Source organism: Oryx dammah, unplaced genomic scaffold (assembly GCF_014754425.2).
Source record: "Oryx dammah isolate SB20612 unplaced genomic scaffold, SCBI_Odam_1.1 HiC_scaffold_21, whole genome shotgun sequence".
Lineage (NCBI taxonomy): Eukaryota > Metazoa > Chordata > Mammalia > Artiodactyla > Bovidae > Oryx > Oryx dammah.
In genome coordinates this window covers 9944539-9960608 of record NW_024070205.1, presented here as the reverse complement: position 1 = coordinate 9960608, position 16070 = coordinate 9944539, and the positions used below count along the sequence as shown (strand labels likewise).

Sequence of the window (16070 nt, the reverse complement as noted above, 5' to 3'; positions counted from 1 at the left end):
GAATTCCAGGTCAACAACCACCACCATTGCTGACTATTCAAAGAAACCCAGGAAATGTATGAATTGACTAATTCTCTCCCCAAAGCCATATGTCATGAATTAGAACTGATGCTTTCCTATCAATTTAATCCCATAATCTTAGGACGTTGGGAGGAGACTTTTCTGGCAGGTACTAAACTCTGAGAAGCCAGCTTTCCAAAGCCAGAAAGACTTAAGAGCCTCCCAGGCATTTGTGTTTTCCCTACCTTTCCAACTTTATTAAAAGCCCAATAGTTCAGGAATGGAATTCAGAGCTACCACTGGCCTGGCCTTTGTCTGGAGGACTGCACAGCTCGCTTCTATGGAGGCAGTTTGAATTCCACTGCAGTTGAGTGTAGTTCCATTTCACCTCCCAAGTTTATTAATGAGCTTTCAGGGCTTGGCATCTGCTCTTTGGGATTTTTTTCTCCCCTTCTTAGTGTAAAGTCAGCAGTCCTGATGAAAGAAACGAAGAATGCCAGTGGTATGTAATGTTTTTATGAAAAGCATTGGGTGGGCTTACTTGAAGATGCAGACTGGTTCCGAAAATGTTTAAAAGCTTTTCAGAAAGTAAAGCAATGGTATCTGTAGAGGTTTGGGCTATTCCTGCACTCGGCTAATATTCAGCTTCTTGAGATATTTTCTTTCAGTGTCCTATCTTTTTGCCTTTTCATACTGTTCACGGGGTTCTCAAGGTAAGAATATTGACGTGGTTTGCCATTCCCTTCTCCAGTGGACCACGTTTTGTCAGAACTCTCCACCATGACCCGTCCATCTTGGGTGGCCCTGATGCTGGGAAAGATTGAAGGTGGGAGGAGAAGGGGACGACAGAGGATGAGATGGTTGGATGGCATCACCGACACGAGTTTGAGTAAACTCTGGGAGTTGGTGACGGACAGGGAAGCCTGGCGTGCTGCAGTCCATGGGGTCACAAAAAGTCAGACACAACTGAGCAACTGACCTGAACTGAGATACTTTCTCGTTATTTGTTGCCTCGTTCTCTTAAAAGTGTGATAAGCCTAGACTCAAGGCTGTGTCCCTGAGAAGAAAAATGAAGGTAAAGCTTCAGTTTTTCAGAAAGTTGAGACCCTTGAATATCTCCGTTTGGAGAAAAACATTTCAGAGGATTTTCTGAGCTGACTTTCTATATTGATCTTAAAATTGTCCAGACTTGTTACAAAGAACCTGCATTTGGCTTCTGCATCATTATCTCTAGTCAAAAATCGTGTCATATCATCAGTAGTTTCATTTTCAAGAAACCGAAACTTTACTCATCTATGTCTCTAACTGGAAATCCAGCTCCCAGATTTTATTTCCTAGTAGCTGCTGCTACATTGAATTTTCACTTTTAATTTTCATCTTTTTTCCACTAAGCACTACTTGTAAAACACAGTAGAGAGCCAGTTCTTTCACTGACTTCCGATCTTGGTCTTTCTCCTAGCCCACTGGAAGTAGGTACACAGACACTCCAGCTGTAGGTGGAAGACCAGGCATCAGGACAGAGACAATGCTTGCAGGCCTACCTACTACCACTCACGCACTGCTCTCTCAGGGATATGCTTCCTGGGCCTCAGTCACCTTGTGTGTAAAAGAGAGACCAGTACTGCCTGCCCCAGTCCCTTCACAGGGCTGTCAGGAAGATCAAACACGAAGGTGGATTTACACACATCCTGGAAAGCCACTGTTTCTGTGATGTGATCCACTTTCCCCCATTTCAGGGGGGTGGGGGTGGGGGCTCGTAAAGTTCCTGTTAATGAAATTAGGTCCTATTAATCAGAAGTTAACCGGAGCCCTCAAGACACTCAGCTCGGTCACAGCTTCTTTCGCACTCTGATTGACCTCAGGGCTCTTGACAGATCATTTCCACCCCACTCTTTGCTGGCACCAGCTCGTCTCCACTGGTCTTAAGTACTTGAGAAACAGCCAGCTCTCACACATGAAGCCATTTCTGGTTTCTGTGGTGTCCTGGCTGCATACTTCCTCCTTCCCGGGCCAAGTAACACTTGGAACCACGGACCCTGTCCCCTGCCCAGCCCAACTGAAACAGAAGAAATCGTGAGCTCTGTACAATGGGATAGAACACCCAAAACTAGAGTCATTTAGGTCAGATCTTCATTTTGCAACTGAGTAAAATGGGGTCCAGAAAGGTAAAGTGACTTGCCCAAGGTCACCATAAAGCTGGTAAATGGCCCAGCCCAGTCCAAGCTGTTGAACACACACCTGCTGTTCATTTTGCTCCAACCCCCAAGAAGGCAAATGGAGAAGAGAGGCAATGGCCAGGTAGATGAATGGTCAACAGTCCAAGGAGCCTGTGCCCACCAGAGAGGAGGCTTTGATAGGATTAAGACAGGGAAGGAGTATGGGGAGGAGGGGAAAGAATAATGGAGAGAAAAGACCAAAGGGAGAGAGAGAATGGTGGGGTTAAGACAGGAAGAATCCAGAGGCTGCCGCAGGTGCTGGGTGCTGTATTTTATTTACACCATGTGCCTGGAGTGCTTCTTACAGTGCTGTCTCTGAAACCATTTAGACAGTAACAACTGCAACCCACCCGGGTCTTCATTCAGATAATCCTTACAGCAACAGCTTACCTGTTGCAGTGTTATTCTACAACAAACGGGAACTGCAAAACAAGGGGACAGTCATACCAATTTCTCCTTCATTCAAACTGAAAGAGTGGGAGGCCCCCAAACAGATGCGACTATCACCCACACTGAAATAGATGCATTCAGAGGGCACCCACATTTTCTAGTGCCCAGTTTATTTTTTTTTTCTGGCTCTATTAAGGGGTGAGCAGCTCCTTCATAGGAAAGGCAGCCTACTGTGATTTGGTAATTAAATTAGGAGAAAGGAAACGGTTAGGAGGAAAGAAGTAATTTGATGAGATGAAAATGGGGGGGGGGGGGGGGCCGGGGAAGCACAGAAAGAGAACCATCCAGTGGAAAGCACCTTGGGAAGGAAAGAGATGCCCTGGACAGAAGTTCCTTTCCCCTCACTGCCTCAGAGGTCGGCCAGCGACATCCACGCCCCCTCATTCAAGTCCCCTCCTAGGTCGCTTTTCTTTCAGTTAACACCACTCTAGAATCTGAAAACCTTTGTCCAGAAAGGACCGTAATGGTTATCGGGTCCAACCAGCGCCTCGTGCTAGCAAACAGGCAGAGTGGCCAGGGATGCTGAGGCTCCAAGCCATTAAGGGCAGTGAAAGTTTCAGGGTGCCCGCTCTCTGGATCACAGATCCTGTCGCTCAAAGATCTCAACTGGCTTCGCACTCTTGCTCCCCCACCCACCCCCACCCCCAACGGTGGGTCTCTCAGGATGAAAAGAGAAATCCGCGAGCCAAAACAGGAAGAGCCCAGAACTGGAGTCACAGGTACGAGAGAAAAGCGTGTGAGAAACTTGGGACAAGACGTCTCCGGCACCTGTCCCCGGTGCTCTCTCTCCGCCTTCTGCCCCAGGGCAGCGATAGGAGGGCGCGCACCGCTTAAAACTTTTCCTAACTAACTTTCGCCGCCGGCTACCGGCGCAGTCCTGCCGCCCCGCGCTCCGGGGTGGGCAGGGCGACCCCCAGCGGCCGCGCCCGCGACCCCGGCTCGCCCATTCCTTCCCCATTCATTCCGTTCCGCCCCTGGGTCAGCCGCTCCGCGAGCCCCGGCCTCCGTGCGTCTCTGGAAAGCTGGGCTCGGCAGTAGCAAGTGCCGGCGCACCGAGCCAGGGATGGAGCCGGCTGGCGAGCCTGATTGGCTCGGCCACTCTGAGCACCCACCGATCTGAGCACATCGATCGCCCCTGGGGAGTAAGTAAACGAGAGGGCGGAGAGGAGCTGTCCTCCGACGCCAGCGGACGACCTCTCAGTTGCCAGGAACGTTTCGCGCCCCAAATCAAAAGAGAAAGTTCTTTGCGAGAAAGTTTCTAAAGCGCGGAAGAGCAGCGGTGGTTGGGGGAGAGATTCAGAGTTCTTTCCAAGCTGGAGGCTGCGGGGCAAGTGCCGGGGGAGTGGGCGCGGGGGTCGGGGACTGGTTACTAGATGGGCGCAAAGATAATCAAAGCAAGCCACCCTCGCCGCGCTCACCTCCTGATTCCACTCGGGGCGGCCAGGGTCCGGAGGGCGGGCAGGGTCGGGGTGGGGTCGGGCTGGCTGGCTGGCTGCGGGGTCGGATGGCGAGCACAGAGGGGCTCACGACCGGCGCGCGGGCTGGCGGGTCCGCTGGGGCGGCGGCGCAGGGTGAGAGCTGTGCAGTGCGCGCCTCTCTGCGTGCGACTGTGGCTGGCAGAGCGTTGCATCACCCATTTTATAGCCCTCGGGCTGGCGGCGCGCCCATATACTCTGGGTTACCAATCCCAGGCTGACGTAATGCTATTAATAGCTTCCCCGGCGAACCAGCAGAACTAGGCTGGGCGGGAGGACGGGAGGGGTGAGCGGGGGGCGGGGAGGAGGGGCCAACGAGGAGGAGGGGAGAAGGGGAACCGGTGATGCAAGCTCGGGGAGGAGCCGGCCGCGGCGAGTTCTCCTGGGACACACGCACCCGCCCGCCCTTCTCGCTCCATATCAGGACCGGAGCCGCCCGGGCTGGCCGCCAGATGTGCGTACTCCAGGCATGAGCCAATGGTGCCCAAGCCAGCGGCATGACTCCACCGCGCTGGCATCTCTCCCTCCGCTAGGCTGGGGAGGTGGGAGGTGGGGGGGGGGGGACGGTGAGGTTGGAGAGGTGGGTCCTGGACGCTGCCCAGACTAGGTGAGACTGGGAAGCTGGAAACGACCTTTCTCTAAAATGCGTGGTCATTTTCTGGAGCTTCGGGAAAGTACACCACCCCCCCCCTCTTCCGCTTCCCCGTCAAAAGCCTCCTTTTCAAGTAGGGGACGGGGTACGCAGAGGAGTGTCATTTCCCCAGTGTGGAAGAAGAGCTCAGAGGCACCCTACGGTGAATCCACACCGTTACCGCCGGGGGTGACCTCTGCGGCCGGGACCGTGAGAAGACTTGTCAGCGATCGGCGGGCACGGTGCGCCCACGCCCGGGGCTCGCGCACACCCCACGTGGGCGCACACGCGGAACCGCCTCCCGGCGGCTTGGGAACCTGACGCTGAGGCCAGGGCGAGCGGCAGGGAGATAATTTTTTTTTTTTTAACAGCCACAAAGCGTTTGAAATTGACAGTGAAACGAACAAGCCAGTGAAAAGATGAGCTACCTGGAAAAATCAGAGTCAACTCAGAGAAGGGCTAAAAGTAAGGCTGAAGCCTAGAGACTAGAAGGAGAGGTAGAGAGAAGGTGCTTTGGTCTCCGCGGGCCGGGCCGGGCGGGGGTCGCCCGGCTTTCTGGCCATGTTGCTGGAAAATACACCTTCGGCTTTCGCGTGTTTTACTGCGCCCAGAGAGGATCGCGCGGGGACCGGACCGCCGGGGCTGGAGACGCATTAACCGCATAGCAAATTAGGCCCCGTAGCAGAAATCCTTTTCTCCCTAAAGTCGGGGCGGGGGGCGGGATCTCGCGGCCCAGACTCGAGCCGAGTCTTCATCAGAACTGGATCTGAATCTTAAAATCGAGCTTCCAGTTCTGATTCCCCGAGCCCAGCTGTCTAGGACCAGAGACCTTCTCAACTGCTCCTGGACGAATGTGGGTGGACGCGACTGTGGCCAGCTCTGTTTGGCACCTGTGGGAGAGGGAGACCCGCGCTCCCGTGGGGTTGAGGGGTACCTGCTTCCACCTGCCTTTAGAGAGAGAGACGGTCCAGGGTTCTAGTGTGGCAATTTGGGGTAGGAACTAAAAGGCTCTGGGAGCCCAGATCTCTCCCACAGCCCCGCCCCACTGGCTGTTAACAGCCGTCATGGAAGGGCCTCTCTGTGTCTGTCTCCCTCCCTTACACACACACAGTCCCGCACCCTCGAGGGCTCGGCCCGTCTCCCCAGCCTCTCCGATTGCCCAGCGGCCTGGGATAGATACCCTCAGAGCTATAGGTAAAGCTGAGTCCCCAGCACCCTGATTCCTCTCCCCAGAACCCGAGCCTCATCGGGACACACACCCGCCCTACAAGCTTCGGGCCCCAGGACCCCGCGGAGAGCGGCCATGGAAGTCGTCCCCCACCAACTCCCACCCAACCCCCGCCCCCGGCCCGTCGGGTAGCCTGGAGGTCCTACGCAGGGTCCTAGAGGATGCCGCCGAGGACCTCAGCGAATTTCCAGCGAAGTCGCGCGGGAAGAGTGTGGCCGTTGTTTTTGCTTTACTTTTCACCCTGGTAACGGACTTCCGGGCCCCACCTCCACGTCCCCACACCTCCACGCCTCTTCACCCGCCCTCTTGCCCACGCACCGGCAGGTAGACCCGGGGCAGCCAGGTAAACCCCGGGCGTGTCCTAACAACCCGTAGAACACCGCGAGAGCAGGAGGAAGGGCGTTTGCAAATTTGCATGAAAGTTATTTGAGCGTCTCTACATATCTTTTCTAGCTGCTCGTCCACTGCCCTCGAGTAAACGCCACCCTTATAAAGCGAAACAAGGAGGTGGGGGAGAACACGTGAAGGCTACCCGCTCCCCCCGTCCCCCCACCACTAGTTTTTCTTTCCCCTTTGTGAAATGCCTACCGAAATCTTTAACCGGTTTACATTTTAAACTAGGAATCCATTCATACACCCAAGCCAGATTTGTGGAGGTTTATGTCCTGTCGTTAAGAGGAAATTCAGCTTGGAGGATAGGTAAACAAACAGCCAGACCAGCCTCCGCAACACAATACCACAGAAGGGTAATTAAGCCAGAGAAATCCACAACCCCTGGTCGGTTTATTTTTTATTACCATGGAACCTCCCGCTTCCCTCGTTAACCTGCTTCATTCTAATAATTCTTGGTTCTGAACACCCAAGTCACACCTGGGTAGAAACGCTGTCAGCTGTTCGCAGAAGTCTGAGCGTCGCCCTCCCAAGGAAACTTGAAAAGCGATAAGAATCTTGGCAGAGAAGTCAGTCCACCCCCTTGTGAATGAAGCTCTTATCCAAGGAAAACAAAAACGACTGCTGCGTGCCTCCCTGCCCCCAGCCCCCAGGAGGACTGTGAAACCTGCCTGGTCGGAGAGAGACACCGGGAAAGAGCCCGAGAAGGGGACAGCCCCAGGTTGTGTGCCCCGGTGGGGTGATCGATCCCTGGGTTTGGTGCGTCCTCAATTTACCCTGACTTTGAACCCCAACCCGTGTATCATCTAGGGGAGGGGCAGGAGAGGATTCCCGGACCACGGGGCTTCTCTGCACAAGGCAAAGAGTGCCTGTCCCCTCCCTGAGAAGGAAGCCTGGGTAGAGCTATTTCAGGGGTTACTCCTCAGTGAAAGAGGGTTAAGCAGAGAGTTGAACACTGCTGAGGTTTTACGCTGGAGAAAATGCCTGGGGAATCCACATTCAGAACCAGCCCCAGTATGTTTTGCTGAGTGAGATAAGAATTGGAAACTTCATGTTGGGGCAAGTGCAAAAGGAAAGGGAAAAAGTTAACAGGGGAGGGGATGGAACTAGGCAGCTAAAAACAGCCCACTGTGGCAACCGAATCTAAACATCAAAACATTTGCAGGGAGCCAAAAGAGAGGGGGGAATAAAAGTTCAAGAGATAGTTAAAGGTTTTAGCCCTTTCTTTAGTCCAGGGAATAGTCCCTTCCCACTCCTTCCCCCACCCTCCATTATTCTTCTTCAAACCTCCGGATTATATCTGCTGGCAGCTCTAGAGAGCCAAGTGAAACGCTGGGAAAGAGCACTTGGAACCCGCTCCTGCTGGCCCAGCCCACTTCTGCACCCCAGGAAGGGAATTCTGTTCTCTCTTCTGCTTTCCAAAACCCACACTTTCTATCAAGTGGATTTGCATGGGGAATTACTAATATGAGTCTTCTCCCTCAGGAAACACGAGGCAGCATATCGTGGGCTCTGAAATGTGGCAGGCGGCACTTTGATTCGGGATTCAGCCTATTATCTTGTGACGCTTCTTCGGCTGTGTCATCTTGGATAAGTCATTTCACTCTCTGCCTAAGTTTCCTCAGCTGAAAAACGGCCCTCATAATGACATTTAACACGTAAGGATTCCCTGAGGATGGGACACACAGCCAGTCTTCAGTAGGGGTATCATTAATTACCAGTCAAGGGAGGCATTCTGGGGAAACCCGAGTCCCAGAGCCCATTCTGTCTCCCTGTGTGTGCTCAGTCGCTTCACTCGTGTCCGAGTCTTTGTGGCCCTGTGGGCTGTAGCCCGCCAGGTTCCTCTGTCCATGGGATTCTGCAGGTAAGAATACTGGAGTGGGTGGCCATACCCTCCTCCAGAGGATCTTCCCGACCCAGGGATCGAACTCAGGTCTCAACATTGCAGGCAGATTCTTTTACCATCTGAGCTACCAGAGAAGCTCAAGAATTCTGGAGAGGGTAGCCTATGCTGTGCCTTCTCCAGGGTATCTTCCCGACCCAGGAATTGAACTGGGGTCTCCTGCCTTGCAGGCAGATTCTTTACCAGTTGAGCTACTAGGGAAGCCCTTCTGTCTGCCTAGTCAGTGGCAGAATTGTGGATGCAGTTGAGCTACATCCAGGAAATGACCATCTTCAGGGGAGCGGGGATAGGACACCACAAAGAAAACAGTGAGAGCAATCCCCGCTTTCCATCCACACATTTTCCTTCCTTTCTCCTCCTCTTCCTTCTTCTCTTGCTTAACATTTCTAAGGACTATTTCCAAAGAGTTTTACCCATGAACTTGGGGCCTTGCTAGGTAGGAGGGGGTGTGAGAGGAGTACCCAAGGCAGAGATTGCAACTTTGGGGACCTTCTGGTGTGCCATAGACACCCACTTTGGACCACAGGACCAAAGCCTAGGAAGCAGCTTTTTGCACCTGAGTGGGGATCCTGGAGCCCCAGAACACCCGAGTCCCCAAAGTCAAGGGATTATCAGGACTCGGGAGACCTGGGACTCAGTCGAAATTTCCCCTCCAGCCAATGGCATGACTTAGTGCAAGCCATAAACACTTCTTCCATGTTCTGGTCTATAAAATTTATTCCATATTTATTGTCAGCTGAAGGAGGAAATAGCAACCTGCTCCAGTATTCTTGCCTGGAGAGTCCCATGGACAGAGGAGCCTGGTGGGTTACAGTCTATGGGGTAGCACAGAGTCGGACACGACTGAAGCGACACACACTCATTGACTCTTTAATATTGACTCCCTCCAAACTGTTGCAAGAAGCAGTGAGATAGGGCTTCTCTGGTGACACAGTGGTAAAGAATCCGCTTGCCAATGCAGGAGACACGGGTTTGACCCCTGGGCCAGGAAGATCCCACGTGCCGCAGGACAGCTGAGCCCATGTGCTGCCGCTACTGAAGCCGGGATGTTCTAGAGCCTGTGCTTTGCAATCACAGAAGGCATCGCGATGAGAAGCCCTTGCACCTCAACTAGAGAACAGCCCCTCTTGCCACAGCTAGAGAAAAGCACGCACAGCAATGAAGACCCAGCACAGCCAAGAGTAAATAAATAAACATTTTACAAAAGAAGCAGTGAGAGAATAGCTGTGAAAGTCATTTGAAAACAATTTAAAAAATCATACTTTTAAAGATTCCTTTGGAGGATTTAGTATAATTTTTTTTAATCATTATGAAAATTTGGGAAATGAGCAACAGAAAAAGATTACCCATCATCTCAGCATTATTGGCATTTTGGTGTGTTTCTGGTCTTTCTTATGCCTATGATTTTTAAAAACAGAATTGTGACTGGGATTGCAAGCAATGTTGAAATTTGCTCTTTTGCTTATTACTCTGAATTGAATATGGTCCTTATTACCATAATTATTTCTTTTCAAAAGTGTTGTTCGTTTTATTGTGAAATGTAGCACACATACAGATGATTATAGAACATATGTACTCATTTTAATAGTAAAACTTCAAGGACCTATCATTTGAGTAAAGAAGTAGCCCACCAGATCAAGTCCTTAGAAGCCCCCATGCCACCATTCCTGATTATGCCTGCCTCTCTCTACCTCCCAGAGGTCACTGCTGTCTTGTTACCATAATGGTAACTCTTGTTACTATAATTTTTAATGGCTGGTGGTGGTGATATGATTTATTTAGTTGTTCCTCTACCTTTAGCAGAGTGCTGCTAGAGTGCTGTACACATTTAGCAGTAGATTTAAATCTTTATTACGGGGAAAGGTGTCAGATTCCATCATTGTCCAGGTTGCTTGCACGGAGTTAGAGAAGGGTCTTCATTTCTGTCTTCAAGTGCTACAGGGGGCGTAGCGGAAGATGGGAGGATCCTGAATGATTGTGATTACCAGTGCATTTTTCTTGGTTCTTAGGCATCCAAACAAAAAACTCCTGCAGGAACTTTTCCCATGAAGCATCTTCTTTAATCCTTCCACTCACTACTTTGGGCTTCCCAGGTGGTACTTGTGGTAAAGAACCCAGCTGCCAATGCAGGAGACGTAAGAGACGCAGGTTCAATCCCTGGGTGGGGAAGATCCCTTGGAGGGTGGCATGGCAACCCACTCCAGTATTCTTGCCTGGAGAATCCCATGGACAGAGGAGCCTGGCAGGCTCTGGTCCATGGGGTCATAAAGAGTCAGACACGACTGAAACGACTTGACATGCACGCACGCTCACTTCTTTGCCAGCCTCCTTTATTTTCTGTGTATCCACCTTAAAATAGACAATCGGGTCTGTGGCACGGGTGCGTGGCACAGAGGCAGAACAGCTGGAGCAACTGTGCCTTTCGGGCAGTTGTTCCCTATGGCACAGATCGCACCTCAGCTCCGGTGTAAAATCTATGCCAGTGCAGCAGCATGGGAGACATGGGTGATGCCAGGTAGGCAGCCACTGGAACAGGTCCCTTGAGTCTGGTGGCACTGATTTTCCAAACTACAAAACACCAGCGCCAAAGACTTTGGAAATGATATGCTTGCATCAAACTGGGCATGAACTTGTTCGTGGCTTCACTGTTGGGCGCCAGAGCCAGGCAGTAGATAGAGGGCATCTTGCTGGAGGGCATTTGTCTTAATTAATACATGCCTTAAATATTGTTTTATATGAAACAAATGTGGGTACATTGAATTTAAATACATCACACAAGAATTTTTAAGGAAAGGAAGAAGACATCAAATACATTTTGGGCTTGGGATAGGCTGCCAAAAGTTAAAACTCCGAGGAGCCTGGGAGGGATTTGTTCCCTCTCTTCAGTTCAGTCGCCAGTCGTGTCCGACTCTTTGCGACCCCATGAATCGCAGCCTACCAGGCCCCCGTCCATCACCAACCCCTGGAGTTTATTCAAACTCATGTCCATCGTGTCAGTGATGCTATCCAGCCATTTCATCCTCTGTCGTCCCCTTCTCCTCCTGCCCCCAATCTCTCCCAGCATCAGGGTCTTTTTCCAATGAGTCAAGTCTTCACATGAGGTGGCCAAAGTATTGGAGTTTCAGCTTTTAGCATCAGTCCTTCCAATGAACACCCAGGACTGATCTTTAGGATGGACTGGTTGGATCTCCTTGCAGTCAAAGGGACTCTCAAGAGTCTTCTTCACCACAGTTCAAAAGCATCAATTCTTTGGTGCTCAGCTTTCTTCACAGTCCAACTCTCACATCCATACATGACTACTGGAAAAACCATAGCCTTGACTAGACGGACCTTAGTCGGCAAAGTAATGTCTCTGCTTTTGAATATGCTCTCTAGGTTGGTCATAACTTTCCTTCCAAGGAGTAACTGTCTTTTAATTTCATGGCTGCAATCACCATCTGCAGTGATTTTGAAGCCCCCCAAAAACAAAGTCAGCCACTGTTTCCCCATCTATTTGCCATGAAGTGATGGGACCAGATGCCATGATCTTCGTTTTCTGAATGTTGAGCTTTAAGCCAACTTTTTCACTCTCCTCTTTCACTTTCAACAAGAGGCTTTTCAGTTCCTCTTCACTTTCTGTCATAAGGGTGGTGTCATCTGCATTTCTGCTGCTGCTGCTGCTAAGTCGCTTCAGTCGAGTCTGACTCTGTGTGACCCCATAGATGGCAGCCCACCAGGCTCCCAAGTCCCTGGGATTCTCCAGGCAAGAACACTGGAGTGGGTTACCATTTCCTTCTCCAATGCATGAAAGTGAAAAGTGAAAGTGAAGTCGCTCAGTTGTGTCCAACTCTTAGCGACCCCATGGACTGCAGCCCACCAGGCTCCTCCATCCATGGGATTTTCCAGGCAAGAGTAATGGAGGGGGTTGCCATTGCCTTCTCCTACCTGCATATCTGAGGTTATTGAGATTTCTCCCCGCAGTCTTGATTCCAGCTTGTGCTTCTTCCAGCCCAGCATTTCTCATGATGTACTCTGCATATAAGTTAAATAAGCAGGGTGACGATATACAGCCTTGATATACTCCTTTTCCTATTTGGAACCAATCTGTTGTTCCATGTCCAGTTCTAACTGTTGCTTCCTGACCTGCATATAGGTTTCTCCAGAGGCAGGTCAGGTGGTCTGGTATTCCCATCTCTTTCAGAATTTTCCACAGTTTACTGTGATCCACACAGTTAAAGGCTTTGGCATAGTCAATAAAGCAGAAATAGATGTTTTTCTGGAACTCTCTTGCTTTTTCTATGATCCAGTGGATGTTGGCAATTTGATCTCTGGTTCTTCTGCCTTTTCTAAAACCAGCTTGAACATCAGGAAGTTCACGGTTCACGTATTGCTGAAGCCTGGCTTGGAGAATTTTGAGCATTACTTTGCTAGTGTATGAGAGGAGTGCAATTGTGCGGTAGTTTGAGCATTCTTTGTGGTCCACTGGAGAAGGGAATGGCAAACCACTTCAGTATTCTTGCCTTGAGAACCCCATGAACAGTATGAAAAGTTCCCTCTCTGAAGTGCCTTTAAATATAAAGTAATATGAGCAAAGGCTGTCGTGTAGCACTCACAGTGTTCCAGACAATGGGCTGAACCCTTTACGTGTAGTGAGTGACTGTCATCCTCATAACAGCCCTATTAGGTAATTACTGTGGACATCTCTGTTTTGTAGATGAGGAAACAAGCACAGAGAGGGTAAATAATTGACAGGTTGCACAGCTACTGAGCAGTAGAGCAGGATTTGAGCTCAAGTAGGCTGGCTCCCAAGTGGGCTTCCCTTGTGGCTCAGCTGGTAAAGAATCTGCCTACAATGCGGGAGACCTGGTTTCGACCCCTGGGTTGGGAAGATCCCCTGGAGAGGGGAAAGGCTCCTCACTCCAGTATTCTGGTGTGGAGAATTCAGTGGACTGTATAGTCCATGAGTCGCAAAGAGTCAGACATGACTGAACAACTTTCACTTAATTTAGGCTGGCTCCCAAGTCGGAGTGCTTGACCATGACACCTACTGCCTCTCAGCAAATGCCCACAGGAACACTTGGGAAGCTCTGACAAGGTTCAGTGTCCTGACTGGATGCGGTGGGATGTTGGACTCACAGAGGAAAAGTGGCTCTCGTACAAACCGTAAGTTGTTTCTATTTTATTGAAATATAGTTGATTTACAGTGTTTGAATATCTGCTGTACAGTTGTGATCCAGTTATGTATGTTCTTTTTCATATTCTTTTCCATTAGGGTTTATCACAGGACATTGAGTGTAGTTCCCTCTGCTATACGGTGAAGGGAAAGTGAAAGTCCCTGAGTCGTGTCCGACTCTTTGCAACCCCATGGACTTTACAGTCCACGGGATTCTCCAGGCCAGAGTACTGGAGTGGGGAGCCGTTCCCTTCTCCAGGGGATCTTCCAACCCAGGGATTGATCCCTGGTCTCTCACACTGCAGGAAGATTCTTTTACCAGCTGAGCCACCATACGGTAGGACCTTGTTTATCCACCCTATATATGATAGTTTGACTCTGCTCATCCCAAACACCTCATCCTTCCCCCCCGCCCCCCTTGGCAACCACAAGTCCATTCTCTGTGTTTGTGAGTCTCTGTTTCTGTTCCATAGACATGTTCATTTGTGTCATATTTTAGATTCCACATATAAGTGATATCACATGGCATTTGTCTTTCTCTGAATTATTTCACTTAGTGTGCAGAATCATAAATTCTTACACTGAAAGGAAGCTTAACAGAAGACTTCTGAGCTCCCTGCTTGCCCTTTGCCCCCAGAAGATGCTCCATTGCTAAGATGGGGTCAAGGTAAAGAACAGCTGCTTGTGAGAGGGATGGGCAACCTTTTGGGGGCATCCTGACTGACCATGTGCAACAACCCCAGAGCTGAAAGGTGAGTGGCAGAGGGGTGGGAGGCAGGGATGGTGGAAAGAATCTTGGACCTACACTGTTTTCCTTCCCTTGTCTTACTCTTGAAGCCTACATATCATAAAGAACCCTGATACATCAGAAATGTCTAGAGCCCGATGAAAAACTCCATCTGTCAGGTCGACTTACCGACTGATTTTAAAAGAAATAAAAAAAATCAGTGGGAGGCTAGGTCATATTTAGTGATTACTATATACTGAGCACACACTACACGCCAGACACAATGGTAAGCACTTTAAAAAATATCCAGTATCTTATTTTCATCCTTGTGCCAACCCTGTGAGGCAAGTATTATTATTTCAGCTTTATCGATGAGGAAACCAAAGCTCAGAAAGGTTGAATCTTAGGCACTTGACTCAAACACAGGTCTAATTCCCTTCAAAACTTCTATTAACTTCCACTACTCCCCAAATATTAGAGAGTTTTAAAATGTGCTCATTTTCCTTTAGCCTTGCCTCTCTTGCTGAAAAGCCTCCCCCCCACCACCCCCCACCCACCCAAGTCTTGTTGAATGCCTGGAACCTTCTAGTGTTGACCTTACCGTACTCCTAAAGTCTCAGAAGTCTCCCACGTGACAAATTCCAGATCTCTGTGCCCTCGTGATACTATCCTGTCTGCCAAATTTGCAATTATTCCATAATTTGCTTTAACCACAAACATAAGCCCGGCTATTGACTGAGTAAACTGAGTAGGGCTTTTCGGACTTTTGTTCAGTTTCCCAAAATATGATGAACTGAAATCATCTGATGATGAACTTGTACTTGAAACTGGAGTGGCTGAGGGTGGAGTGAGTCACTCCGGTGAGTTGTATACCTACCAGTCAATCCTTCAGATTCTGTGCTATTGCCAGATCATGTGCTCGGCAGTATGTTTAGACATCTTGGGATTACAAGGGCAATGCCAGAGTATCCTTTGCCCTTGAAGAGTTTTAAAATCTTGTTTAGGTGGCAAATGAAGATGCCTGAAACAGTATCCAGCACATAGCGGTTGTTTATTTCAGCAGACATTTAATGGGTACTTAACGATGTGCTGGGTGGTACGATGAGAGCTGCAGATACACGGTGCTGCTGCCCTCTGTGGAAGATGCTCACAGCTCGTGGAGAGACAGACTTTGACAACAGGTAAAGCTGATGTCATAAGGGCTAAAGTGGGGCAGGAAAGCTCTGCCTGGGAGAGCTGGCAAAGGCTGATGGACAAAGTGACTTTTGAGCTTAGATGTTGAAGCTGAGCATTTTCTGGGCAGGGAAGGAGGGCAGCATTCCAGGCATAGAGAGAAGCAGAGGCAGAGGCATCGGGTGCCAGGAAGTCAGAGACTGTGCCTTGCTCATCTGTCTATTCATCCCCAGGTCCTTGCTCTGTTGCAGACACCGACTTGGCACACAGTAGGTGTGCATGCCATGAGTGAGAGCGCAGAATTGTGAAAGCCCACAGCAGGTCTGGAGAATGGTGAAGCAGCTGTTGAGCAGGCATGTGTGTGGAAGGGAAGGGGATTGGGAGCTAGTGGGTGGGGAACAGCCTGTGACCGGCCTTGAAGGTTGCAATAATCAGGAGAGGGGGAGTGGTGGGTCACAGGGTCTTTTGGCAGTGTATGGACATGGCAAATGCTGTTTAGGAAAACTGCTGGTACAGGACCGAGGGGGGACTGGATGGGAGAGGGGGCTGCAGGCGGAGGCGTCAGAAAGCCGCAACTGGTCAGGATGGAAGACCAGATGAACTGAGGACATGGTGGTACCCCACTCTCATGTGTTGTTCATCTGAAATAAAAATTATCCATGAACCATATGCTCTTATGTGTACTGAAAGTGAAGTCACTGCTTGTCCCCTCTTTCCATTGCAAA

The 16070-nt window shown here is 50.1% G+C and overlaps 1 protein-coding gene across 2 annotated transcripts in view; it reads right to left on the bottom strand.

Moving 5' to 3' along the window:
• The window catches only part of ATF3 (activating transcription factor 3), a 58306-nt gene that overhangs the window by 8598 nt on the left and 33638 nt on the right, over positions 1–16070 (bottom strand). The window contains exon 1 of one of the 2 annotated variants that reach the window (XM_040263128.1): positions 4085–4280. The exons of the other annotated variant lie outside the window; for it this stretch is intronic. The gene's annotated coding sequence lies outside the window, so the exon portion shown is untranslated. Of the gene's footprint in view, positions 1–4084; positions 4281–16070 lie in introns of those variants that run through there. 2 annotated transcript variants of the gene reach the window in all.